The sequence below is a fragment of the Parasteatoda tepidariorum genome, chromosome 7, assembly GCF_982258835.1.
Source record: "Parasteatoda tepidariorum strain Cologne lab strain chromosome 7, Ptep-v5.0, whole genome shotgun sequence".
Lineage (NCBI taxonomy): Eukaryota > Metazoa > Arthropoda > Arachnida > Araneae > Theridiidae > Parasteatoda > Parasteatoda tepidariorum.
In genome coordinates, this window is record NC_141761.1 from 100,390,942 (window position 1) to 100,418,599 (window position 27,658).

General features: G+C 29.1%; 1 long non-coding RNA gene across 1 annotated transcript in view; it reads right to left on the minus strand.

Annotated features, from left to right (window-relative positions):
- Positions 1-11,776: 11,776 nt before the first annotated feature.
- The window catches only part of LOC139425983 (uncharacterized), a 114,564-nt gene continuing 98,682 nt past the window's right edge, over positions 11,777-27,658 (minus strand). Inside the window, exon 3 of the long non-coding RNA XR_011637194.2 lies at positions 11,777-13,180. This is a non-coding gene — a long non-coding RNA (uncharacterized LOC139425983). The remainder of the gene's footprint in view (positions 13,181-27,658) is intronic.

Here is a 27,658-nt window from a genome sequence, read left to right on the forward strand (position 1 = left end):
TCTCAAGTTTATTTTTTTATAGTAAGTTGTTTTAGTAATTTGTGCTAAATAATACAATAGTGCAAAATATACAGATTTTTTGACTTAATAAATCATCTTTCAATTCTTTAATAATCCTCCAAGTCTTTTTTCTTATAACTAGTCCTTCTAACGATGGCGGCTAATATTTTTTTTGAATTATTTTAAAGACTTGAATGCTGTTGAATGTTATTTAAATCAAAAACAATAGTTTTATTGAGTATTACATAGATTGAAATTGTTTTTAAGCTCAGGAAAACTTCGAAAATTGAAAAATTGGTGCCATTAAATGTTAGTTCTCTCTTTTTTTTTTAATGCAAATTTGTATCATTCAGAATTGAGTATCTGGTTAATGTGCTTGTCCTTAAGTTGATTCAAACTTTTTTCTTTCAAACACTTAATTATTCCACGAAACAATACTGCCATTGTAATAAAATTATGTGTCAATACTTACGCATAAGCTGTTTGTATATTAAGTTGAGTGTAAAAGTTTGAAAATGTTTAAAACAATTTTAGCTCAGAAAAGGTTTAAAAATCGGCACCATTTAATGTGGGTTCCCTATTTTTGAATGCAAATTTGTATAATTCAAGATTGAGTAACTGGATAAGGTTTTTATCCCAGAGTAGATTTAAAATTTTTTCTTTCATTCAAAAATACTCCAAAAAACAATTATATCAGTGTAGTTAAATTTTGTGTTATTAATAATAAGTAAACTGATTATATATTAAGTTGAGAGTAAAAGTTTGAAAATGCTTAAAAGAGTTTTAGCTCAGGAAAAGTTTGATAAATTGGCCCCATTAAATGTGAGCTCTCTGGTTTTCAATGTAAATTTGCATAATCCAAAATTGAGTATCTTTATAATGTTTTGTCCTGGAATTAATTTAACTAGGTTTTCTTCACTTAAAAATTAAAACACCCCAAGAACCAAATTAAGAACCAAGAAAAGTTTTCAAACGTTACCAAGAATAGCGTTTGAAAATGCTTAAAAAATATTAAACTCATAAAAAAAAAAATTTGAAACATTAACTCCATTAAATGTGAGCTCTTTGTTTTTTATTGCAAATTTGTATCACCCCAGATTGAGTAGTTGAATATTGTATTGTCCCCTAGCTAGCTTAAATGCTTTTCTTTCATTCAAAAATTAAAATACTTCTAGAAACAATGTCAATTAATAACAGTTAAATTTTGTGTTACTAAAAATGGATTAACTGTTTTTGTATTAAGTAGAGTGCAACGCTTGAAGATGCTTAAAGAAGTTTAAAGTCAGGAAAGTTTTAGAAATCAGTGCCATTAAATGCGAATTCTCTATTTTTTATGCAAATTTGCATCATCCAAGATAATTTTTTCCCTCGAGTTGATTTTAACGTTTTTTTAATTCAAAAATTAAATTATTCCAAGAAACAATAATGCCAGTGTAGTTAAATCCCGTGTTAAACAATGGATAAACTGTTTGCGTACTAAGTTAAGTAGTCAGTAAACGTTTGAAAATGCTTGAAACGGTATTAGCTCAGGAAAGTTCAAAAAATTGGCGCCATTATTTGTGAGTTCTCTTTTTTTATTGTAAATTTGTATCATTTAAGATTGAGAATCTAAATAATGTTTTTACCCTCATGCAGATTAAACGTTTTCTTTTTATTCAAAAAAAATGCCAATAGAAATACTAATATCAAGGTTAAAACCTGTGTTAATAATAATGTATAAAATATTTATGCATTGAGTAGAGCCTAATTCTTAAAACAATTTTCGTTCAGAAAAAATCTTTTTAACTGGAGTCTGTAAATACGAGTTTTCTTTTTAAATGCATATTTTTATCACCTAAAAGTAAATGTCTAAATAGTGTTAGCGTTTGTGCCATTCACTAACTCAAATACGCCAAGAAACACTTTTCAAACTTAATCTTATTGTTTCAAAACTATACAACTTAGTTAATAATTGTTTTTAAATGCAGATTCACTTAAAATACAATGATTTGTAATTTATTTTATTACTCATACTTAGACACAAAGTTTTCAGATAATTTCATTAAAAAAAAATTCCCCAATAGATTTTTATTAAGACCATATCAATAAAGATACTCATTTTTACGAAAAATTAAACATTTCACATTTTTTTTCTGCAAATGTTTACAATTCGAAATGAAACAATGAGAATAAATCAGAATTTTATTTCAGTTGTATTAAGTAACACTTTTAACGAAATTGCTCAAGATAATGGGGACAATTTAGGAAGGTTTCGTAAAGCAACTAAATGAGTTTCTTGCTAACGATTATTAAAGGCAAATAAGATGCGATTGCTTAGGCGAGCATTTTATAATGCATAATTTGAAGATATTCCTTTCAAAAGCAAGCAATAATTGGCCCTCTGCATTTAAGAAGCGATATTATCTTTATGATGCAAGACATCTCCGGAAGTATCCTTAAAGATGAGTAAAATTAACGATTCGGGGAATCTTTTGCCTCCTTTGCCTTCCAGGCAGTTAAAATATTGTGTCATCTCGGGAATTTTTAAGAAACTAAAGGGGCGGTCCACAAATTAAATTGAGTTTCCTAATTAAGTGATTGAGAACAGCAACATGTTTATTGGATTCTAGGGTAAAATCTCTTTGGAAACAAAGTCTCTAGTAGACGTCATTTAAAAGAGACAAATTTTCATGTGGACTTAATTTTTCGGAGATTAATTTAGCTCTCGTGGTGACATACAACCGGAAGGGGGGGGAGCGAAATCTCGTGTGAAATAAAATGAATAACGTGAAGACAAAATTTTATAGCTTGGTCAGTACAAAGTACAATCCGGTAATACCACGTGACATTACCCGAAGTTAAATCTAGCACTTTTCTTGAATTCTAGGATTAAAACTCATCGAGAACAAAGTCTACAGTGGATGTTATTTAAAAGGGACAAATTTTCATGTGGACTTAATTTTACAGGGCAGGGTTTAACTATCGCTATGACGTATAACAGGGATTAAATCTCTTGTGAAATAAATATCAGGGAGACGAAATTTTATAGCTTGGTCAGTACAGAGTACAATTCGGTAATATCACGTGACATTACCCAAAGTTAAATCTAACACTTTTTTTGAAAACTAGGATTAAAGATAATCGGGAGCAAAGTCTCCAGTGGATGTCATTTAAAAGGGACAAATTTTCATTATAACTTAATTCAACAGGGCAGGGTTTAACTATCACGATGACGTATAACAGGGATGAAATCTCTTGTGAAATAAGTATCAGGGAGACGAAATTTTATAGCTTGGTCAGTACAGAGTACAATTCGGTAATATCACGTGACATTACCCAAAGTTAAATCTAACACTTTTTTTGAAAACTAGGATTAAAGATAATCGGGAGCAAAGTCTCCAGTGGATGTCATTTAAAAGGGACAAATTTTCATTATAACTTAATTCAACAGGGCAGGGTTTAACTATCACGATGACGTATAACAGGGATGAAATCTCTTGTGAAATAAGTATCAGGGAGACGAAATTTTATAGCTTGGTCAGTACAGAGTACAATTCGGTAATATCACGTGACATTACCCAAAGTTAAATCTAACACTTTTTTTGAAAACTAGGATTAAAGATAATCGGGAGCAAAGTCTCCAGTGGATGTCATTTAAAAGGGACAAATTTTCATTATAACTTAATTCAACAGGGCAGGGTTTAACTATCACGATGACGTATAACAGGGATGAAATCTCTTGTGAAATAAGTATCAGGGAGACGAAATTTTATAGCTTGGTCAGTACAGAGTACAATTCGGTAATATCACGTGACATTACCCAAAGTTAAATCTAACACTTTTTTTGAAAACTAGGATTAAAGATAATCGGGAGCAAAGTCTCCAGTGGATGTCATTTAAAAGGGACAAATTTTCATTATAACTTAATTCAACAGGGCAGGGTTTAACTATCACGATGACGTATAACAGGGATGAAATCTCTTGTGAAATAAGTATCAGGGAGACGAAATTTTATAGCTTGGTCAGTACAGAGTACAATTCGGTAATATCACGTGACATTACCCAAAGTTAAATCTAACACTTTTTTTGAAAACTAGGATTAAAGATAATCGGGAGCAAAGTCTCCAGTGGATGTCATTTAAAAGGGACAAATTTTCATTATAACTTAATTCAACAGGGCAGGGTTTAACTATCACGATGACGTATAACAGGGATGAAATCTCTTGTGAAATAAGTATCAGGGAGACGAATTTTTATAGCTTGGTCAGTACAGAGTACAATTCGGTAATATCACGTGACATTACCCAAAGTTAAATCTAACACTTTTTTTGAAAACTAGGATTAAAGATAATCGGGAGCAAAGTCTCCAGTGGATGTCATTTAAAAGGGACAAATTTTCATAGTATTTCAATTTAGCAGGGCGGGATTTAACTATCGCGATGGCATATAACAGAGATGAAATCTCTTGTGAAATAAATACAACGGAGACGAAATTTTATAGCGTGGTCAATACAGAGTATAATTCGGTATTATCACGTGACATTACCCAAAGTTAAATCTAACATTCTTGATTTATTTGGATTAAAGGTCATCGGGAACAAAATCTCCAGTGGGTGTCATTTAAAAAGGACAAATTTTCATAGTAACTTAATTTAACAGGGCGTGATTTAACTATCGCGATGACATATAACAGAGATGAAATCTCTTGTGAATGGAGACGAAATTGTACAGCTTGGTAAGTATTAAGTTCTATTCGGTAATATCATGTGACATTACGTAACGAAAGTAAATTTTTCATAGTTTCAAAACTCTCGTTCGCACGGAGACAAATTTTGTCACATGGTCTAAACCAGCGGCTGTCAAATGCTGTTCCGCAAAACTCCAGGGTTCTATGGGAACGTTAAAGAAGATCCGAGAGTTTATACATTTGTTTTGACCAGTAACCTCTGAAACCTTTAATTATACTTGACTTTAATCAAGAATCACTTATTTATTTCCTATTCCAGTTGCCCTTAAGAAATTATTTAAAGTAAAATGCCATTGAAGAAGAAATGGATAATTATTTAATGTAATATATTTTTTTCTAATAACAATAAATTATGAAAATATCATGCATTTATAAAGCTTTCCTCATTTCCTCTCGCGCTTTTTAGATAATAAAATTTCAAAACCTAATAAAGAAATATTTTTCCCTATTAAACATTTTCAACGTTTACGGCAATTCGTTTTATTTTTTATTTAAAAAAAAAGCCGATTTCCGATTATTTTATACATTTTCAGCTACAAACATGCATTACACTAAAAACAAGTTAATAATTAGACTATATACAACTTCGAATTTAATTGTCAGACATAAAAACTAACTTAAGGTTAATGATCAGACGATGAAAAAATTTCATTCCTCTTATTAAGTATTTTTAAAATGATTACTGAACACAGTTACTTTACACTGCCCACTGCAATAAAGTAATTTAAACTACTGCCATTATTTTCTACAAAAAATTGGGGGTCAACTCCAAGAGATCGTGAGTTCGCTCCCCGCCTGAAGAAGACTCCCCGTGTACAAAATGGTGACTGGTGAATGCTAAATCTGTCGGGGTCACAATGTCCTCAAAATTTCCATAGCAAATCTATATCTCTGGGTGTACTGGACCGGAGATTGATCGTGCTGGCTTAGGGCAAAATTACGATGTGCGGATGGATTGATGGTGTGTGAATGTGCCCTCTCTGTAAAACAGGCTGTAACGTATCTGTGGGGCAGAATTCGAATTCTTGGACATAGATGGAGCCACTAGAAAAAAACATGAAGAAGCACATCCCTTTTCCTTGAAATAGACTTTTCAGTATTAATAAGTAGTATAAGACAACAACAATCAATTTGTTTCTGTTTCTGATCGCCTACTTTCTACAATGAAAAATATTTATTATATAATTAAAAGTCATGTTAATTCTAATACAAATATTAATCCGTAAAGAAATAATGGTCAACATCTGCAGTTTACAGTTGGTGACCAGCGGAGTTAACTTTTTGACCATTTACTATTAAAATTAGATTTCTTAAAAATTTTATTATTTTCCGTGAAAAAAATTTTGGGACGATCCATAACGTTTTCACATAATCTCATTCCCGAACAAATTTCAGCTCTTTCTGCTTCCTTAAATATTAAGGCATCCTATTGAGTACTACTTTTCCCTTCCCCCGTACTTTACAAAGGGTTTCGTTAATTTATTAATAAAAGGAAGATTTTCAACCTTCCGAGATTTTAGTCGAAAATTTACATTTATATTCTAAAGTATACAATTGTAAATTCTTCTTAGCTTGTGTAAAAGTTTTGTGAAAAAATCAGGCTTTTGTGACAAAACTCATCAGCTGTTTTTCAATTTGTTGCTAAATTTAAACATACTTTTGATGGATTTTTTAGTCATAGTTTTTTTTCTGTTGATAGTAATTTTTTTCTGCTTAAAATATACTCTGTAGTATTGTAAACACTCTTATTCTTATCTGGACAAAATCTTTTTGTAAGAATCTTAGTTTTTCTTATTTCAAGTTATACATATTCCAGTCACTTGGTGTATCTTTGAGTCTTTCCAAATTATTTAAAACTAAACATTTAATTTTAAAAAAATAAAATTTCAGTGTAATTTTCTACGATAAAACGAATATGTCAACACCGTCGACCATTTTAGGCCTAAATCGCGCCATAGTCAGTTAAATATCTTTCGAATTTATTTTAATATAGAATTGATTATAAGAAATTGACAAAATACAACTATAACTTATAGTAAAAAATAAGATAGTATATATATTTGAACCATTTCTAAACTTATTTTCAGGTTTGGCGAAAATGGTTGACGGGATAATAGGTAAGTACCCAAAACATTAAAAAAAAAATCAAGTAACATTCAAATTAAACAATTTAATTTTTTTTTTTAAATTTTCTCTTTGAAATAATCAGACAAATTGTTTTGAAACAATAAAAATGTGCTTAAACCTTTCATTGCTGAAAAATAAATCATAGAGTATAATTTAAGAAAAATATTTCTGCCATATTTTACAGAAAAGGAAATAAAAAGTGTATTCGAAAAATAAAAAAATAATTACCCATAATTACTTTTTTGGCTAACATTTAAGAAATGTTGTTATTGGCCATTAAGGCAAGGGGTGCGAATGCTCTTGTTTTCCACTATCTCCATCTATGGTGAAAAATTCGACTTCGGCCACACCCATACGTCACACCCGTTTATGGAGCGGACCCATTCATACATCCACAGGACGTAATTTTGATCTAAACCAGAGAATGATCAATCTCCAATTCAGTACCCCCAGAGGACTACTTTGTTATAGAAGGACTTTGTGACCTGACAGATTTAGGGTGCACCAGTCACCATTTACAACTTCAGATTACTGGATTCAAACTCCCGTTCTCACTAATGTGAGTTCAGCACCCTGCCAACTAGACTATCCAGGCCGATGTAAAGAAATAAATTGAGTAATTAAATTAAATAATTCAATTTTTTCTAACAATTTCTCTAAAAACGATGAGTCAAATTGATTATAAAATGATAAAAACACATTCATTGTTGAAAAATAAATCATAGCGTGTAATTAAAGGAAAAACACTACTACCATATACTGTCAAAAATTAAATAAAAGGTTAAAATAGAAGTATTTGCGGAAGAAGATAAAATTACCCACAGTTTACATTTTTTCTCCCAAAATATAAAGAATTAAATTAAATAGTCCAATAAATTTATTATTATTATTGTCTATAAAGTATATTTTAAAAACAATGAAATAAAATAGCATTTAAAGCAATAAAAAACGCATTTATGAAATAAAATATGTAATTGTAAGGAATACAGAAAAAAAAAAATCACCGACAGTTTACTTTTTCCGTCCAAAATGTAGAAACCTAATTTAAATATTTAAATTTAATAAATCTAATATTTTCTATCAAGTATCTCTAAAAAACAATAAAAAACGCATTTAAATTCATTGTTGAAAAAATAAATCAAAGCGGATAATTAAATATGCTGCCAAAAAACAAATAAAAAGTATGTTTGCGGAATCAAGGAATTACCCACAGTTTACATTTTTCCTCCCAAAATATAATGAATTAAATAATAAAATAGATATTTAATATTATTTTTTCTATCAAGTTCTCTTAAGAACAATAAGCCAAATTAATTTTTAAAACAATAAAAAACGTATTTATGAAATAAAATATGTATTTGTGGAAAGAAAAAAAAAGAATCTCCCACAGTTTACTTTTTCCGTCCAAAATATAAAAAACTAAGTAAAATAACTAAATTAAATAAATTAAATTTTTTCTATCAAGTATCTCTTAAAACCAATAAAAAACGCATTTATAACTCATTGTTGAAAAAATAAATCATAGCGTATAATTAAAAGAAAAACACTTCCGCCATATGCTGCCAAAAAGCAAATAAAAAGTATATTTGCGGAAGAAGAAAAAAGAATTACCCACAATTTACTTTTTTCCGCCCAAAATATAAAGAACTAATAAAAACTACCGCCAGTAGTTATTAACACAGGAAAGATACAAGAACTAAATAAAATCATAGCTCTACCCTTTCGTGTTCGGGATCATGTTCTTTGCCGGCGAACAAAGAACAAACGATAAATAAAAAAAGGACGGATGAAAGAAAAGAAGAATAAAAGAAAGAAGAGAGAAAAATCGATGGAATACGGTATTTTAGTTTATTTTATCACAACATACCCTTTAGAAGACAACAAATTCTTTTGCCCCTTCCAGAAACAGGCTGTTCCTTTTACCCTTAATGCTCAATATCTCGCTACAATAAAAGGACAGCAGAGCAGAATGGTAAGGAAAAAAATAAAGAAAAAAGTAATAAAAATCCGTCAAGCCCCCTGGTGTCATTTTTTTCGTTAAGTCTTCCTTTCTTATAAGAAGGTAAGATACTAAGGAGATTATCTTGTTCTTAGAATAGGCGTCTTGCTTGAAAGTTTGAAGGCTGCGACATCATAATCCGAAGAAATAGCTATCGGAACACAGTTTTTGAGACCAGGATTTAAAAACACTCTTAAGGGCTTCTTCTTTTCTTTTCTTTTTTTTATTCTTTAGAAAACTTTCATTTGTTTTCAAAAAGCATTTATTACTTACTGTTGAAATAAGGAACGAAATTTATAACGAATATATTTTTATTTATTTATTATAAGGTCTTAACGCTTTTAAAAAAATTATCTTTTAATTTAGAGAAGATTTTCAGTACAAAGGAGAAAAATTTAAAAATCAAATTCTTCTTATAACATATATATATATATATTTGAAAATTCTTGTGTTAGACAGGGTGTTCTGAAATCACCGCCCTTAGTACATTTAGAATCTTTGATCAGAAATTAACTGAAAGAGAGTTCTTATTTGGGACAAATGAGGGGAGAAAAAATAATAATGCTTTGAAATCTGTTGAACAACTTGCGTGCTACCGTCACTCTCTCACGGCACACCATTTGCTCTCCGACCCCATATTGCCTTACTTTCATACTAAGTTTTTTTTTCTATATATATAAAGGTAAGATTTTAAGAAGATTATCTTGTTCTTGGAATAGACTTCTCGTTTGAAAGTTGACAACACAATCCCAAAAAATAGTAACTAGAACACAGTTTTCGAAACCAGGATTTAAAACTCGAAACACACTCTAAAGATCTTTTTTTAATTATTCTTTAGAAAACTTTCATTCGTTTTTTTAAAATCGATTATTACTTACTCTTCAAATATGGAATAAATTTATACCTTTTCGACACTTCATATTTTATCCTTTTTGAAAACTTGTATACATACATACATATATATATATATATATATATATATATATATATATATATATATATATATATATATATATATATATATATATATACACCGAAGAGCCATTACATTATGACCACCCTGCTAATAACATGTAGGACAACATTTAGCCCTCAAATCTGCAGTGGCATTGATTCCACAAGGTGCTGATGGGTAGTCTGAGGTATCTGGTACCAAGTGCTCACCAACTGGTCCTGCAATTCCTTCACATTGCGAGGGAGTAGCGTGGCAGCACGAATTTGGTTTTCCAAGTAGGACCACAAATGCTCTATTGGATTAAGGTCAGGTGAATTTGGGGGCCAAGACATGATTTGAAAGTCACTGGAATGTTCCTCGAACCAATCCATGACGATTCGACCTTTATGACATGGTGCGTTATCCTGTTGGTAAACACCATCCCCCGAGGGATAAACTGTTGCCATGAATGGGTGAACCTTTGCTTACGGACGTCAGGGATTGTTCTATGAGGATTATGGGCTCTAATATGGCCCATGAAAACATTCCTGAGCGAGACACCATGAAAACCTGGGCGAGCCCATTGTTATAGATGGAGGGTGATCATAATGTAGTGGCTCTTCGGTGCGTATATATATATATATATATATATATATATATATATATATATATATATATAAAGAGAGAGAGAGAGAGACGTGCACCTTTCTGAACATATATGCCAGTTGAATAATTATTCGTTGGTCACCATGTACTCAATCAAATATTCACCGAAACACTTTTAGTTCACTTCATTATTATACCGTAATAATGCTGCGTAATATTTATTTACCTTTGCTAAAATCATGTTTTCCCCTCCCCGAACTAGCTTGAGTTTTAAATCTGTAGAAGAAGAAAAAAGAAAGCAAAAAGCAATGCTTCAAAATAATTACAAAAAGCCAATAATAATAAAAAAATAAATTTTCATATTTATTTAGCTTTCATAAAATAAATTGCATATTCATTCCATTTATTTACAGAAATAAATAACAAAAAAATTAACGTATGACAAACAACAAAACATAATACATCCACATCTCCAACATTAATCACACATTTATGAATAAAATCAAAATGACAATTCTAAACGCAGCCAAAATGTAGTTAATATATCTCTTTCAGTCATAACCGTCGTAAGAATTTATTTTTTTTAAAAAAATCATTTAAATCTTTATTGAAAATCTTCGCAATAATTCATCTACCTTTCTTGTCAAAGTTATTGAAAACAACAACTTTAGCATGGCAGAATTCACGCTTTTCTGAGAATCAAATAAAAGTTTGCGCCCTCAAATAACACTTTCCTAGTAAAAAAGGGGTGAAGGGGCGAAACTGGGATACAATAGGTCGCATTTATTTATTTTTTTCATCTTTTCAGAATCGAAAAAAAGGAAGCTTTTTGTCAATATTGTTGAAAACGACAAACACTACAAAACAAGTTTTGTGAAAGAATAATATTTTTTCATCTGCATTCACTAACGCTGTTGGTAAAGCAGTATTTCATCTCTAGTTCTTAAAAGCATGTTCAGCCATATTTGTCCACTTATTATTTTTTTATTAATTACTTAGATATTTTTCAGATAATTAGATTTTCTAAATGGTCACTACGAAACTTTCAAAATAAAATTTTTTTTTAAAAATACTTTTATAATTCAACATTTTCCATTCATTTGTAAACACTGCTCAAATAGTAAATGTTGAAAATCAGATAAAATTCTATTCCAAAGCTGCGCGTTAATTAGAAATTATAATTTTGATCAGCTTTTTTCATAAAGAAGAATCGAATTATTTTTATGTATTCCCATTTGAGAATAAGTTTTTTAAGACAGAGATTTAAAAAAAATATTTTCTACCCATTAATATTTTGGATTATGATATTTGGGTATATATATATATATATATATATATATATATATATATATATATATATATAAGATAGGTATGTAATTACAAATTATTTTTTAATAGGTATTCACATTAGGGACTAAAACATTTCAGGTATAGTTGCGTATCCTTAAATATTTCTTTAATATATTCACATTTAGGGCTAAAATATTTCAAGCATAAATATACAAATAATAAATAATATGCAAAAAAAAATTTTAATATGCATTCAGGTTAGGGGCTAAGATATTTCTATTAGATACAATAGTTACTTCATATGTTCATATGAAAAATATATTCTTAAATATTTCTTTCATATGTTTATGTTTAGGACTAAAATATTTCAGGCATAAATACAGATTCATAAGACGTTTTTTTATATATATTCAAATTCAGGACAAAATTATTTCAAGCATAAGTATAAATTTCCAAATTATTTTTTAATATGTGTTCAGATTAGGAACTAGTTCAGTTCAGATAGTTATATCGAAACATATCTTTAAAAAGTGTTACACTCCTAATTAAGTTAGAAACTTTTGTATAATAATCTTGTATAATTTGTTAACGGTCAATTTTACTAATTTCAATGCTACTGCTTGATACAATTACAGGGCCTGGACTTTTCCTCAAAAAAGCGAGAGGGTCGAATAAATTAACGGCTAACTCCAAGTTTTACGAAAAACTAAAACTAAATTTATGTCCGCAAAGCTATAATGACCCGTAAAGCTATAATATATAGCTTTGCTCGCAAAATTTATTTGCAGTTTGGGCTTTGATGTTGCTTTAGACTTAGGCAATTTATTCGTCGAATCAAGATCAACCATGAAACGAAGATAAATAGTGCAGTATTGCTATCGGTCGAGGAGGGAAACAGTTGCGTGTTTGCTGTCCATGGTCACCAATATATATAGAGAGAGGAAGAGCGAGAGAGAAAAAGATGTTCTTTGGCACCGTCTGGATCAAAACCCAGGACCTTTGCATCCAAAACCTGATGCTGTAAACCTCTTGTAAAAAGGATATACACTCCTAATTAAGTTAGAAACTTTTGTATAATAATCGAATGAGTTAGCGGTCCATTCTGCTAATTTCAATGCTACTGTTCGATGCAATTACAGGCCCTAGACTTTTTCTCAAAAAATCGAGAGGATTGAATAAATAAATTAACGGCTAACTACAAGTTTTACGAAAATTATTTAGATTGCAATGAGTTTTTCAATTATTTAAATGCCTTTTGCTTCAAACTTAAGAAAACAACATGAAGATATTTAAAAAAATAATTGAGAAACGTGGTCAAACATGGAAGAAGGCTGTTTCTTGGTGTAAAAGTTGACACCTTTGGAAAAGCTTAAAGCAAGCGTTTGTATATTTCCATTGAGTTTGCCGTCTATCTTGTCCCATCCATTTCTTCATTTTGAGCTTGAAAACCGTAGAAGCAAAACTTTTTCATTTTCTTTTCTCATCCAACATCGTCTACCTTAAAAAAGAAAATTTCTTTTCAATTTTTGTATTTTTTCTTTCTGCTCCAAAACGCATCGCATTTTGCTTATTATTGCTGTTATTTTTCTGTATCTCCAGTTGAAGAATCGAAATATGTGCTAGAACCTTTTGAATTGACTGTTATTATTTCCAGGATTAAATGAAAAATTCTGCATACGAATTTCCTAGAAAAGATCCCGATGAATATCCATAATGTTTTTTTTTTATGTTTAAAAAATAACGGACTCAGAAATGAAGACATTTGGATCCGGATGGTGAAAGCTTTTCATCTGTGAAATATTTTTTTAAAAAAAAACGTGTGGAAAATGCTTTTGAAAATGTGTCACAAATGAGAAGCAAAAACGCACTTTCTCTAAATAAATATACCCTTTTTTCAAACGAATTCTTATTTTTGACCTCCAAAATATATGAGGTAGCAGTAATCGGGGAAATACAGTCCCAATAGTTTGGTCAGAAGAGCGCTCCAAAGTTTGGACCTCTTAATGTTAATTTTGTTTCTTGCGTATTTCGCTAATCTCGAGAACTTTTTAAGCGAATTGAAATAGTTTTGCAAACAGTAATAAAATTCTTTTATCCAAAGATAATTTCATGCAAGAAATAAATTTTATTAAATATTTATTATTTTTAATTATTTTATTTAATAATGGTCGAAAAAATTCTGAATGGTAAAGTACGCAATTTTTTGCATCATTTTAAGGATTACAATTTTGCATGGTAAAACAAAAAATTTGAGCAAAATCGTATGAATATTTCTTGAAAAAGTGGATTTAACAAAAAAATCAGATATTTAAAATTCAATTTGTCAATTTGTCAAATTCATTTATTCGACCGATTGACCATGTAAAATTATATTCTTTAAAATAATGCAAAAATTTGTATACCTTGCAATTCGACAGTTTTTCGACTATTACTTAATAAAATAATAAAAAGCAGCAAATATTTATTAAAAATCATTTTTTGCATTATTTGGATAAGGAGGATCTGGATAAAGGAATTTTATAATTTGTTGCAAAAATTATTAAGTCCGCTTAAAAATTCTCGAGATAGACTTTGGAGCGCTTTCATGACCAAACAATTTTGACCATATTTCCCAGATTGCAGCCAACTCCCATATTTTGGGGATCAGAAGTCCTAGTCCATCGGAAAAAAGGTATGTTTATTCAGAGAAAGTAAGTTTTTGTTTCTGATTTTGCAACTTAAAATATCGTCTGCAATTAGTAATTAGCATATTTGAGCTAACCCCTTCTAGCCATTAAGATTGAGTCCTAGACAGTGAAGATTCAATCATTAGATCAAAAGTCATTCAGGGTGGTCCATTTCTTTAGCGCACCGTACATTATAATTAATGTATAACTTTATCAGTCAAGATATAACACATTATAACATATTTAGGGATATAAATTATACATTAAAATGTGTTAAAATAATAATTAATTGAAATAACATGTTTAATATGAATGTCAAAAAAGAATAATGAAATAAAATTGTAATATTTGATAAATGTAAAAGGTATTCTTCTCGGGGAAATAATCACTTTGAAATTACCATGCCGGTTTTAATAACACAGCTTTATTGAGACATAACACACAGAGAGCTAAGCTACATAATACCGAAAACAAAAATAAAGATTTACTTATCACGTGATTTTGTGCTGCCATCTATGTTTCATTTTGAAAACAGAAACAATAAATTAAGACCATATTTGAATAGACTGCTAATTCCATTTTTGCTGATATTGAGAAACATAAGAATTTTAAGTCAAATGATGTTTTATTTTCCATTTTTAAATTCTTTCAGTGTTGAAGCAAAAATAAACTTAAGGTGTTCTAGTTTTGAAATAGGATAGAAATGGCTTATTTGATCAGGAAAGTGAGACTAGCTCCACTTTTTTAATACGTGGAGTTGTCTAACTATTCTAATAAGGCCTTCGCATAAGGAAGTAAATAGACTATTTTGCAATATTTTAAATTCAGACATAAAGTTGCTTAACTCTTCAAATAAGGCCTTCACGTAAGGAATAAAATTGAATATTTTTAAATATTTTTACTTCTTTAGTGGAAAGTGTTGTGAGCTATTGATAGTTTCAATTCCACATCTTATTCTAGATCACAAAAGAAGATCAAAGGGGGAAAATGGCTTATGTCGATCAAATCTGATTCTGTGAAGAAAAAAGGAATTTAAAAGTATGAGATTGATCAGGAGCTAGCATACAATTGAATTTATAAAAACATGCTTGAATATCACTAACATTTATTTACATCCCCTAATAATTTCTAAACGAAATTTACAATACTTAATTTTGAGAAAAAATAAAATCTGAAACTTTGATAAGACAAAAAATAATATTTCCTCGAAATTTCTCTCCAATCAATATACTTCCTCAGTAGATATCCCGTCGTCTCCTAAAATATGCTCTTTTTTTGTTAGCCTGGTCTACGCGTTAGCAGGAACCATTTTCCCCCAGAATGGCCAATCTTCATAATAACTCTCGGGGAGAACCAACGTTTCAAAGCTTTTTAATTATCAAAATGCAACAAATGGCTATCCAATTGTCATTTTTTTTTTGAAAGATGGGCATAAAAAACGTTCTCCTCCTTTGGTCTTCTAATATGATAGTGACTGTGTCCAGTAAGACAGGGTTCTTATCTGAATAGCGGAAGCATAAGAAATGTAATTTGAAATTAACATTCATTATCAAAGAAGGGACATAACTCTGTTTGAGAGACAGCAATAGAAAATTTCACAGTTGATTTCATGTAAAATTCTTTGGTATAATTTTTTTCTTTGGTATAAGTGTGGTATAATTTAATTATAACACACTATGAAGTATGCTAAGCTTAAATGATTTTAAAATGTTTTGGAAATGTAAGCAATTTTTTTTTATCTGAAGAGCGGAAGCATAAGAAATGTAATTTGAAATGGACATTCATTATCAAAGTAGGGACGTAAATCTGTTTAAGAGACAACGATAGAAAATTCCACAGTTGATTTTATGTAATATTTTTTGGTGTAAGTGCGGTATAATTTAATTACAGCACACTATAAAGTATGCTAAACTTAAATGGCTTTAAAATATTTTGGAAATGTAAGCAAATTTTATTTTGGAAATGCTGGCATTCCGACACTAGAAGAAAGAAATATTTAAATAAGTATTTTTTTAGAAGTTCTTTTACGAGTGGATGTTAAAGATCAATCTCATATTCAGCAATAAAAGATCCCCTCAAAAACGAAATTTATTGCGAATGCGATTTTCAAACATCATTATTCAATATCTTTATTATCTATATGAAAAAATACATGCATACATTATAATAATACATTATAATGTATAATGTATTAACAAAAATACATTATAATAATATGTTAATATTAATTAATAAAAACCATTGGAAAATTTCTATCTAGACCTATTCCTGACCAGAATCGCCAGTTTTTTCATGGGCACTTGAATCACATTTTGGTTGCTTCTTCACCTGACTGTCGCCGTCTAGTAATATCTTAATTCTGTTTAATTCTATTGGGTCACTCGAGGTGAGCGATATAATAATAGCAGTTGTAATATCTTGCGTTATCCTCATTTACTTCTCTTTTACTAACAATCTTAATGTTGCTTAACTCTACTGGACCACTCGAAGGAAGTGATATAATAATAATAGTAGTAGTCTGTTAATATCTTGACAAGTCCTCATATTCGAGACAAATACTTCTCTTTTGCTGACAATCTTAATGCTGCTTAACTCTATTGGATCACTCGAGGGGAGCGATATAATAATAGTAGTTGTAATAGTAGTCTTGTAATATCTTGCGTTATCCTCATTCACTTCTCTTTTACTGACAATCTTAATGTTGCTTAATTCTACTGGACCACTCGAAGGAAGTGATATAATAATAATAGTAGTAGTCTGTTAATATCTTGACAAGTCCTCATATTCGAGACAAATACTTCTCTTTTGCTGACAATCTTAATGCTGCTTAACTCTATTGGATCACTCGAGGGGAGCGACATAATAATAGTAGTTGTAATAGTAGTCTTGTAATATCTTGCGTTATCCTCATTTACTTCTCTTTTACTGACAATCTTAATGTTGCTTAACTCTACTGGACCACTCGAAGGAAATGATATAATAATAATAGTAGTAGTCTGTTAATATCTTGACAAGTCCTCATATTCGAGACAAATACTTCTCTTTTGCTGACAATCTTAATGCTGCTTAACTCTATTGGATCACTCGAGGGGAGCGATATAATAATAATAGTTGTAATAGTAGTCTTGTAATATCTTGCGTTATCCTCATTTACTTCTCTTTTACTGACAATCTTAATGTTGCTTAACTCTACTGGACCACTCGAAGGTAGCAATATAATAATAGTAGTAGTAGTCTATTAATATCTTGATATGTCCTCATATTCAAGACAAATACTTCTCTTTTGCTGACAATCTTAATGCTGCTTAACTCTATTGGATCACTCGAGGGGAGCGATATAATAATAATAGTTGTAATAGTAGTCTTGTAATATCTTGCGTTATCCTCATTTACTTCTCTTTTACTGACAATCTTAATGTTGCTTAACTCTACTGGACCACTCGAAGGTAGCAATATAATAATAGTAGTAGTAGTCTATTAATATCTTGATATGTCCTCATATTCAAGACAAATACTTCTCTTTTGCTGACAATCTTAATGCTGCTTAACTCTACCGCTCCATTCGTGGGGAGGTATGGCTTTAGACTATTCTTCACGTTGCATAAAATATATACATGTAAAATTGTGTCAAGTAATTTAGATTACTCTAATAGCACGAGAGTCAAAAACGTATCTACTTCGACAAACATAAACTTAATTATATAAAAAGGATACGTTGATCAACGACTCTAAAAACTAAATTCTGAGATAAAATTCCGAGTTAAAGATTATCGGGACAGTGGGACTTGCGTTTACCTGGTGAATGTTAACTCCCTGAGAAGACGTATTCAATATGAATCTACCAATAAATGTTATGACGGTGCAATGTATTAAATCCCAGTTCACACCTCATATTATAGAATAGAGATTTTGAGCTCAATTTCCGGCGTTCAGATAGACTTTCTGGCGCGTATTTGTACCATCCAGAAAAGTGCACACTGCATTTGTTGTGTCTCATCCTCCCATTGATACTCTATGATTGGTCAATAAACATTGTAATTTTACCGCAAATTTTTTGCCATGTAAGAGATTGATCCAGGAGCTCTCTTATTCTATGAGACGGGTAAAAAAAAATTGCAAAACCACGAAGTTGAAAATCGGTGCAGGCCCAAATTCGGTATGGGTTAGTTTTTCGATCCTATTAGTGATAAAATAAAATTTCAAAGAATAATAGCTGGGTAAAGTTACAGCGCTCAGTAAAATATTTGCAATTTTGCGTCCCTTTCATTTTAGCTTTCCTTTTCCTGCAGAAAGCAGGGAAAATGAATAAAAATGAGATTTTTCTAATAATATAATTGAGATAGAAATAATAATCAAATAGAATAGTTTACATGCAGCAAAATTATTTATGTTCTGTTGGCAATCACTCATAGTAAATTTTTTTATGGTAAATCAAGTAAAGGTTGCAACTTCAGGCTTTGCTTTAAACGGTTTCTCCCTTAGGCCTTTAAAAAAATAAACCCCTGAAAGTAAAACTGGGTTATAGTACGGTTGAATATACTGCATCAAATGTTACCAATGGTTATCAGAACATAAATTTTGATCGCTTTAATTTCATCTGAATTGCAAACCGTTGTAGGTTTCGAGGAAAATTTCACCAACCCCCTGAGAAAGAAAAGTGTAAGTTAGTTATATCCGATTCCTAAAAGGAACGACCTGACAACCATTCCCTTTTACAAACGTGACTGGTTCAAATGGTTGAGTTTATTCAGTAAGTTCTGTTTGAAGTTTTGTCACGCGAAACGGAGATCAAAAATCAATTATTTTGATTTACGACTGTTACTTTACGAACGAGTTCGCGACTCCCCCTTTACCACCCAGCGATCATATGGCACGCTTTTCAGTTTATTTGCATAATTTTATATTCGCGCTTTTCCACCTGTGCCAAATATTTCTTAAATTTTCTTCATTTATTTCTCCCTTCTGCAGAAATTATTTTCTTTTTTGTAGATTTTTATTTGAAATTGTTTTCATACTTTTTAAGTGCTTTCTTTAAATGAAAATTTTTGTAAGGCGTATTTCAGTTTTTGGGGTAATTGGGTGGTTTCCTTTTATTTACTTATTTCTTTAAGTTCTTATGTTATATAATTTGCTATTAACGGATTTTTTATTATTATTTTTTAATTATTTAATTGTATTTTTATCACGCAAATTGAATTTATTTTTGAGTAAATAAAAAAATTACATCCCAAAAAATTTTTTGCGACAATTTTTTTTTTGATCCATTTTATTTTTTATTTATATAATTTTAAAAATTAGTTTAAATTGTTTTCATAAAAACAAATACTTTCGCTTCATTTTTATCCTACTAAAGTCTAACTTTTACTTAACTGGAGTCGGAGCTGAGTAAACTTTTCGAACTCCAACTTTTACAAAATTTTCTACGACTCCGATTCCAATTTCGATTTCCCATCCCCAATCTAAGCAATTTAAATTTTTGAAAACTATCTTATGCAGAGATAAATAAAATAAAATATCATTTTGAATCATGAACGAGGGTTTGTTTTTTAAGTAAAGGAAGTTTGAAAAAAAAAATTTTCAAACTGCCTTTACTTAAAAAACAAACCGAAAGAAAATTTTCAAAAAACAGATTTATTTGCAGATTTTTCATACGTTTCTCTTTTTATCAGCTTTTGCCAATTCATTCTATTCATTCATTTCTGGATAATTTTTTAAAACACTTACCATACCTTACAACAAGAATTAGAATACCCTCTTCATACAAACTTGCCGCCTGCTCCGCGAACCAAAAGGTAACAGCAGTTTTCACGTATTCGTCATCGTTGTAGTGATTGCTGCCAATGATGTTTGAAATATCGGAAAAGATGAAAATCACACAGCACAAGATCTGGGCTGTAGGGAGGGGTGGTCCAAAACTTCCCAACCCAGTATGTCATAGAGTAGTAAAATTCTCTGTCAGCATGACAGGGAATTTTGCTACTTCACAAATCGTACCTTCTCAAATCTGCCAGTGAATGTATGCAGCAGACAGGTGTTTTGCCGACTAAAAATGCATCCCTAACCGTATCTCGTGCGTGACTGGCAAATTGTTAAATTTGAACATTTTAAAGACACCGAACTGACCGTATAGTTTACCTACACAGCTGCAACTGAGTACAGTTGTTCCCAAGGAATGTCGGGACACAAGCACTTGTTGCGACGGAAGCGTCACCTATCAGTGTACGCAACAAAAGGGCCCTTACTTAAAAAACAACCCTCATAATTATTCGTTTACCTTTATTTACATAAACCCTTTGATGCAGACTTTTATTAAACATTTTTTTCATTATTTTGTATTAATTCAGGTGAAAATATTTTTTAAAAATATCATTTCAGCATTTTAATAATTTGTAATTACGAAATACAGCATGAAACAACTGTGTCTTTTTCTGCAGTAAAGATAAAATCTTCCAGACACGGCTCCCTTTCAAACAATACTTTTTCAAACTGCGCTTATTTGCAGTTATTTAGTTCTAAGAGAAACGGTTATTAATCATGGAAATTCCTTTTATTTGCAAAATCAATTATTAATTTTTTTTAAATTTAAATGAAGAAAAAAAATTTTAACTATTTTTTTTCGGATTTTATACTTTGGTACAAAGATAACTCTGATAAAGCTAACGGTTTCTTTTAGTAACTATAAGACCATTTTTTATAACTGAACTTTATAATTATAAAATAAACTTAATAATTTTTTATAAATAACTATATTTTTTGCTTGTAATTAGAGTGTTAAATATATATATATATATATATATATATATATATATATATATATATATATATATATATATATAAAAGGAACACCAGAGTGCCATCTGATTCAAAGGGTTAAAAAATGACGTTCAAAAATTATTTTAGTCACTGATATCAGACCCTCCATTTTTTCGAATTCTAAAGAGAAGAAAAATCAAAAAATTATTTTTAGTGTATTTCGTGACGCTTTTTTAATTTACCATTCGACTTCGTGTGTGTTCTTCGTTTTCTTAATTTGTTTGTTGAGCAGTCGTTGTTTTTGATGGTAAATGCTCAAAAACAATCATAGATTTAACGGAATGCAAGCAAAGCGTCGGCTATTAATTTAAAGTTCGAAGTAGGAAGCATTTAAGTCGGCAAAATAAGAAAAAGCGGTGAAACCCTGAAAGTTTTGAAATTGTCTTTAGTTTGAAATCATCACCAAATAGTAATTTCAGAAGTAGTAATTTTGACTAATACCTATTTTTATATTTGAATTGTACATCTCTGCTTGCTGTAATATAATCATAGCATCGGATTTTTAACATGGAAAAAACAAATAAATTTAATTAAATTCTGTCTTGAGGCTGCGACTTCCGTAACGAAATAGATTTTGTTTTATCAGCTTTAGAAATAATTGATTTTTTAGCATGACGTTGCAAAGATTGGGTGATTGAAAACTAACATTTATAAATTGAAATACATAATGTATATTAACTGAATATTGTCAAATTATTAAATGTAAACAGTTAACAATTCATTGATAAATTATAGAATGCAAATAGTAACAGTAATACACTGGAGTAACAATAAAAATATTTTTTGAAAAATACTACTAATAATGTATAATATAATTATATATTATTATAATGCACATTATTATATTGCGCATTATTATATAACATATTATTATACATTATTATATATAATATAACATTAAGGTCATTTTTATAATTCGTTTACTTCAAAAATTGAAAAAAGAAAAAAATACCCAAGAATATGCTATTTTCAAAAATAACAAAGCACTTCATAATTCTTCTGTACTGTTTGAATGTTTTCCCAGAGTTCTTTTTTTTTAATATTTCTTTATCATTATTTAGCTAAATACGATGGAAAATAACCATAATCTCAACTATTTTTAGATATTCATAGCGAAAATACTTCCCGTGTAACTTTAATGCTATTAATAGTTTTTAAGTGCAAAGTTTTAAAAGAAACACAGGTCAATAATGTGAAGTCTTATTCCATATTTCTGTTATCATGTATGTTGATTTTCAATTTTTAATATAAAAAATAATTTTACTATAAATAATAACTTTCCGGCTAAATGTTTAAATTAAACAATTCATCCAAGAAATTCTGGAATGTAAATTCCAGATAATTAAAAAATAGTTTTAAAAAATTGACCAATAATATTAAAAATATTTTGCCGAAATAAAATTTTCTTGGTCATAAAATACATCTGGAACAAATTCGAAAGTCACTAAAAGTCTTGTTGACTCCGAAATGAACGTAGAAGAAAATATACGTGACAAAAATTATCCTCTTGAAATAATAATAAATTTTTCATAGTTTGTTTTGAAAAATGAGTACATTTTTACTGTTTAATATATGAGATAATTTTTGTTGAAATAAGTACTTTCAGAAAAATAATCTAAATTAGACTTTTCAAAAACAGACACCGTATTTATGTTTGTTAGATATGAGTATTTTTTCAAAATAAAAGACTACATTCATTTCAATCCGAACAAAATAAGTTTTTTTTTGTGCCTACGAAGCGAATTCTCACAATAACAAATAATAAATATAAAAACAGTTAAACATCATTATTTTGTAAATAATACAAAATGATGTTTAATATATTTTAAATGAAGTACTTAAATCGTTGACAAAGGTTATGGAACTTAAAGACAAACACCGTTTTATAAATTTTACAGTCCATTATAAACTATTTTGCATCTTTTTGCTAACCATTATATTTGTTTGAAATAAATAGTTTTGCATAAACACCTTATTATATAGAGGAGAAAGAATATTATATTAGAAATAAAAAGTTTGTTTTTAATATATTTGTTTTGAATGAGAAATTTTCCATTGTTAAAAATATTTTTGAAAGAGAATGTTGTAGGCGAGATCAAAAAAATAAATGAGAATAAAACAAAAATCGTTTTATTGTTAGTATACTCTAAATACTTAGACTCAGTTTATTATACGAAAGTAATGTGATTATAAAATAAAATAAAAAATATAATAAAAGTCAGAAAGAATTTGAGGGTATTGAAAAGGATTTAAAAGGATAATACAAGCCAAAAATTATTAAAAGTAATACAAAAATAGTTTAAAAAACAATAATACATATCAGGGGAATAAGGTGAGCGTTCTGGTCTAGACTAGAAGAAATACCAACGAACTAACTAAAAATTGTGATTTTATTGTGATTGAAAAAAAAAAGACAATTATGATACATATCCATTTATTAAACTGCATTAAGTACATCCAAAACAATTTGCAACCTCTTCAATAAAAGTCAATCTTGTTCTGTTCTAAAAATAAATAAAAAATAAAATTCACACCTGATGTTTTTGATATTAGCGTTGCATGTTTTATTATTTCATAGTTTTTCTTGCCTTTGTCATCCTTGTCAAATTTTTTTTTAAAGTCCTGGAGTAAAATAAATTTTTAAAAAAAACCTAAAAATCTAAAAGATTAAAAAAATGGAAAAGACTTTAAAAAATCTATAATGCAAATCAATAATAATTTTAAAATCCAACAAAAACAAACAAAAAAAGTTTAAAATTTTTTTTAAAGAAATAATAATTCGATGTTTCGAAAGGTATTAGAAATGAATAACACAATTCAAAAAGAGTGATTGAAGAAAAAAACATTACAACAAATCAAAAAGAGAGATCATAATGTTGAAAAAATAACCATAATGTTGTTATTGTTCTAAAAGTGAAAATAATATTTTTTGGAAAGCAAATTATAATTGACATCACAGAAGCATATAGGAATGGTCTAAATGTTTGAAGATGCGAATCTAGCTACTACAACTTTCATTAAAAATAATAAGAAGAGTTTAAATTATTATTTATGTTGTTTAATAGGCAACAAAAGTTCTCTAAAAATATATTGCTGTTTCTTTTTATTACTTTTTTTTTAAGCATTTTCATCAAAATTAATTTCTTCCTTTTAAAAGACTAATAAAAAAGATCTTAGAAAGGAAGTATATGTCCTGTAATACCTTCGTGGGATACCTAATATGTGGTTATAATTTTTTTTATTAGGAATAACTTTTTATAATAATAGAAATATTTATTTTTAATTTTTTAAAAATAATTTTTTATTACAATTTTTTTTTAAATAAATAATTACTTTAGACATTCGAAAAAAAATAAAGTAGATAATTTTTAATATTAAATAGCAAAATATTTCGGGTACGGCAGATTATGGGCCATAGAGGTCATACATGCAATTCATGATCTATAAATTCATGACCTACCGATGATTCTGGCTATATGATCGGGTTGCGCACAGGTCGCCTTTACATCACAAGCAATCTGGTACTCACTGATATGAAGTTGGATGGATTTCAAGCCGCAACTGGGTATCGAACCCTAACCATTAACAATGACAGTTCATTGCCCTAACCATTGCGCCCTAGTGGCTCAATTTTTAACATTACACGAGGAAAAATATTGTACTATTTTCAATCGTGTTTTGTTTTTTTTTTAAATTTATCTAAATTTATTTTTATATACATTTTCAGATAATTGTCTCAACAGAAAAGCGTAAAATTTTTTTAACGACTTTTTCAAGCCTGCTTAAATTAAAAATATTTCCCGTACTCGCGTATCATGTTAAAATTCTATTTATTTAAAATTATAACAATCACAACAAAAATTGCATGCTTAGAACAATTAAATGAGTAATAGCTTATGCTTAATTCACAACCACGATTCTTATGGAAGAGAATAATAGCATCAAAATTGTTTTTAGTATAAATAGTTTAAATAAAATTACTCTTGGAGAGTAACAAGAATTTCCAACTATTTTAATTTAAACCTATACATGAATTATAAACCTCGTTGAATTTCCTTCATAACAATTGTTAACACTATCTTTAATCACAGCTTTATTGGCATTTCGTTTATAACTTGAATAACTTTATATTATCTTTCAAAATAAAATATTTAGGAGTTAAATTTTATAAATAATTACTATAAGATTCAAAATGTGATCTACATTAAAATATTACAGACATTCGAATGATATATCACACAAATTCTTCACAAATCAGATACAAAATATCAATTTTTTAGAAATTATCATAAAAACTGCACTAATCCAAGTTTTGCTATTCACTTTGAAACTCGTCTTGTAAAGCCTATACCATTGTCATTAAAGAGAAAGATTTGAATAATTCGGTAGCGTCGGTCATTAAGGGATTTGCTAAGGCGCCAGAATACGGAATATTTAGTTGGGGATTTTCTAAGAGCACGTTTCGAAATTTTTAACCACTCCGAGTACCTCTTTGTGTTTTCTAGGGGATATCTACAAATTAAAGAATGAATTATAATTTCCAAAAAAGTGTTACGGACGCACATAAACAACTGTGATTTTTGTGCATTCTATACTCTGTTGCTAGTTAAGAAAAGACAATCGCAGTTAAGAATTTAAGTAATCATCCGCGATCCGTTTTGGTTCCTTATAAAATTATATAAATATGCTTTTAAAACAATATAAAAGCTTTAAAAAGTTCAACTCACTGGACAGAAATTTAATTTGTGCTATCTTTTACGATATATGTCATACAATTATTAAAAAAGGGTTATAATTTCGTAGTCTTACTGGAATTCTAGACTCAGCGACTTTTTTCGATAAATAAGGAGAACATTCGCTCTGGAAAAAGAAACAACTATATGACGTCGCAAAAGCATTAAATTTGATTGGACCACTGAAAATGGTACGTCTTATGCTGGTATGTCCTTAACACTAGAAAGACTGAAACTTAGTATGTACCTATATTGCCAAAAAGCAGTCAAAATGAATGGATTGTGAAAGAATAACTAATGCGTAAAGAAATTTGTTTAAAATTAATTTTTAATATTTTTTATATTATTTACAGTTATATAACATATTGTTAGTAAATATTAACAATTAAAAAAATTATGTATTGTACAAAATTATGTTGTACGATTTTTTTCTACGGTGAAAAAAAAATTAAAATTCCTTACGTCGCTCTTGATTTGTTGAAGGTATATCAGCATAGGAGGCGCCATTTTTAGTGGTCCAATCAAATCCAATGTTCTCGCAACGTCATATAGTTGTTTCTTTTTCGAGAACGAATGTTCTCCTTATTTATTGAAATGTGTTGCCAAGTCTAGAATTCCAGTATGACTTCGAAACTATAATAATTAGACCAAATTATTATTGGATGCACTGTAATATTTTAATAATTGCATGTTTTGCACGAGTTTATATGCAATACTCTTATATTTAAATATAAATGTAATGGATCTTTATAGTGGAGATTTTTTTGCATACTTCCCATTTGTATTTATTTTTTAAGTATTGCATGACTATGTTAACCAATTAGTGCATGAACATAAACAAGTCTAAGCCGGTTTCAGCCGCGTAAGAACACTAAAATTGTAGAGTATCACCTGTTTTAAGATTTTACATAGAATCTTACAGTGCGTCGAATAGTTTGGCACGGGGCTGTATATATCTATACAAAGATATACAAAAATATACAAAGATACACTAAGATATATCACACAAAGGGGATGACAAACGCTGGCGTTGTCTGAACGTTTCAGGGTTTTACAAATCTAAAGAAACGTAAAATTAATGGTAAGAAAGCCAAAAAACAAAAAGAAGGAATACACAAAACAAGAAGATAAACAGATATCAACTAATAACAACAAGTAATGTAATGCATAAAGAATAATAATGATGTCTTACAGATGATAAAAATAATAACTGGTGATAAAAACTTCAGGAATGTGAACACACAAATTGCGTCGTAAAATTAAATCTAAAAAAAAAAAAAAGAAGAAAACTTTCCATACTTTAAAGTCGAACAGTAATAACAAGAGCTATGAAAACAAAATTTTGACTTTCCCAATTCATTATATTACACGTTTCATTTACTATATGAAGTATGTTTATAGTAAATTGTATGGAATTTCTCTCATATTTGGATTTTTTTTTTCATTTTAAGTTGCTCTAAAATAAATATAAATAAATGGAAGCGGAAATCATGCGAAAAAAGAAATATTCCTCTAAACAAATTGTCATTTCCAACAATCGTTTCTTGAAGAAACTATTTAAAATACTCTTGACCTTAATAATTATATTTAGACAAGATATTTCCTATTATATTTTTTAAATAATTTTAATAATTAAAAAGCGATATTGTATTTATTCACATTTACGTTTTAATGAGTTAAATGTGAGTAGGAAAATAAAAACAAAAAATGAAATGATAACTTTAAAGAAATGTGTTTAGATCATTACAGAGATCATAAATTATT